The sequence below is a fragment of the Papaver somniferum genome, unplaced genomic scaffold (genome assembly GCF_003573695.1).
Source record: "Papaver somniferum cultivar HN1 unplaced genomic scaffold, ASM357369v1 unplaced-scaffold_10, whole genome shotgun sequence".
NCBI classification, from domain to species: domain Eukaryota; kingdom Viridiplantae; phylum Streptophyta; class Magnoliopsida; order Ranunculales; family Papaveraceae; genus Papaver; species Papaver somniferum.
Genome location: NW_020618825.1, coordinates 12,614,496 through 12,617,595, shown reverse-complemented (window position 1 = coordinate 12,617,595; position 3,100 = coordinate 12,614,496).

Below are 3,100 nucleotides of genomic sequence, written 5' to 3'. Positions count from 1 at the left end.
AAAAAAAAAAAAAAAAAAAACCAAAATTTTTACTTTTCTCCCATTCAAAAACCAAATTTTACTTGCTCCCATTTTAACAACCAAATTTTTTCTTCTTTATCCCATTAAAACCAAACTTTCTCCCAAATTTTAAAAAACCAAAAAAATGTCTCCCACCAAAACCAAATTTTTCCCAAAAATCCAAACCCTTTAAAAAACCAAATTTTGAGCTTTGTAAACTCTTTACTTAGCCTTTGAGACCCATCATGAATAGATCTTTTTCTACAGTTGGGGAGTACAACAAATCCCTTAGAGAACTTGCATATGGACAAACTTCACGTTATGAACCTTCCACGGACCATGATGTCAATAGTCATAGGAATTATTATGGACATTTTCAAAGTCCCGAGCCGCAATACATGAACCCTAATGACTATTCATACGTGCATCATTCATCGCAACGTGAAAATGAACATTCTGCTAGAGCCTCACTCACACAATCATCACTTATGGATCAAATAGAAGCTCGAATCACAGCTTTAGAAATGCAATCACATGAGGAATCTGTCACATCTAATTTTCTTAGGCAACCTGAAATCTATGCATGTCCCGCATGTGGTAGTTTAGACCACCCTGTTGAGAATTGTCATATTTTGCATAATTTTAGGCAATCTAGAGAAAATCCAAGGTATGAAATGCCCATAAATTGTGAGAATGGTAGTCATTGGGACCATAATCAATCCTTTGAGGGTTGCGATCAATATTTTGTAAACCCTAATGACCATGCACACATGTACCATTCACCACAATTTGAACATGAAGAATTTGGTACTCCCATGAATTTAGACTCCACCAAAGAATCTTTAAGACTCTGCAAGCAAGACTATGATAGATCTACATCACGAATTCATGCATATATAGATCAGATTTTGCTTCACCTACAAAAGGAGGAAATTCATGAGGAAATGTATGTTGTCCCTAATGAAGTGTCTAGTCTCATTCATGTAAATAATGTTGAATATGAACCTAATTTAGAGGAACATGAATCGACTAATGACACCACCACTGTTAATGAGGACCAATATGCATGCTACCATGATGATGATTATGATGATTATGATGATATGTTAGAAGAACATGAAAATATTGTGGAACCTGTTGGTTCAAAAACATATGGCTTCTCGCCCTCGACCTTCATGCATGTTGTTCTTTCTAATACTCATTGTAATTCATATGATTTTGATATTGACATGGGATTCGTACAATTATTCTGTGAAGATGAGCATGACATAGGAATAGTTGAATCTTCTGTAGACACTAATATGCATGAAAATATATTTGATGTGTCTGATTCTCTACCTAGGTCACATTGTGATATTTCTCCTGATTTGCCGATGCATGAGAATAAATTTGTTGATGATGTTGATGACTCTGATTGTGATCTTGCCAATTTGTTTGATGATTGTGAGCATGTTATGACACTTGTAGAAGACTTAGGAGATGTTGATGTGATTAGTAATGATGTGCCTATCGTCCTACATAAGTCACAATCTGATGGCCTTCCACCCAACCTAGATTTGGTTTGCACCCATATTGTCAAACCGACTTTTCTGAGAGTCCCTAATCTAGGTTTGGAACTGTGTGCTTCCCAAGTCCTCTTGGACTATTTTGCTTCTAAGTATAATACATTTGAGGAACCACAGTTGGAATTAGCATGTTTGCCCGTCCCTAGCACAGTTCATTTCGAGCTAGACCTTGTGCATGATGAACCCCCGAAACTGCGCGATTTTGTTTTCAAAATTATATCTTCTGTAAAATCCAGGTTTGGGGGTAGCTCATTTTGTTTCACAGCTTCACTTGCATGCCTACCATATTATTATTGTGTGAAGCTGTTGAAACCTCTACACTTTGTCTTTTGGGTTGATCCTCAACTCTTTAGATTGTTAGTGTATGGTGAATTTTTGTATATAATCCAGTAGATAAAATTTCTTAAAAACCTTTTTGTTCCTTTTGTATATATTTTGCTAATCCAATATGATCTCGGCTGAAATATGTTGGATTTTTTTTTCCTTGAATAACGGAGTTCTAATATTGCTTTCGCCGAAATCGGGTATTTTCTTTCCTTTTTCTCTACTCAACATGATCCTCTTCATATATTGTTTTATAATTCTTTCCATATTTTGAAACATTGAGGACAATGTTTAGTTTAGGTTTTGGGGTGAAAAGTAGATACTTCGATAATATGCCATAATTGAAAACAAAACTCCTTCTTCTTTTTGAAAAAATTGAAAAATTCCAAAAAAATTGACAAATCAAAATTCAAAAAAATTGAAAAATTGAAAAAAAAAAAAAATCATAAAAAATGGAGCTCATTTACCTTGAAATGTTGACTCTTGTGCAAAAATGTATTTTTATTAGGAGTCTTAGTCTAGATATTTAGGCACCCTGATTCTAGCACAATTCACATAGTGATAAGAAATTTGCACGCGCACGATCTACCAATACATGTATGGACTCGATCTTCAAGGTGTTGGATAGGAAGTTACGATTGCCAATCACTTTAGAATACTGAACGAAACTTGACTAGCTTGTTCTTTGGTTGGTTGGGATAGAAGGTGGAGGTTACATTAAGAAAGACAACCATCGAATTTAACTGGGTGCATCAAAAAGGGCTACCTCTTGCAAAGTGTCATGTAATCTTTTGTTTCCTTTTGTATATGTATCAAAAGTGTTTCTTTTCTTAAAAAAAAAAAAAAAAAAAAATCAAGTATTTATCAATTCCATCCTCTCTTGTTCCAAAAATAAAAGAGAGTAGTCAATGTAAATAAGAGTCATGTAAAGAGTCATCTTTTGTTTTATTGTAATAAGCAAGGAAGGGTGTATGCCATTGATGTACAACGCGAGTAATTGTGAAATACCTCCAACTCATTCACAATTCTCGTAAAGTCCGGACAGCTAGCTAGATTTCGACCTTGGTTCTTAGCCTGAGAAACTATCTCTTGGTGATTAGTAGTCATAACATCCGATCTTTCTTTACGCATGTGTAGATACACTTTACACTCTTATCACATGTCTTTATTTGTTATCAGTGCTAGGATTGTGCCTTTGATAGCTAGATTGA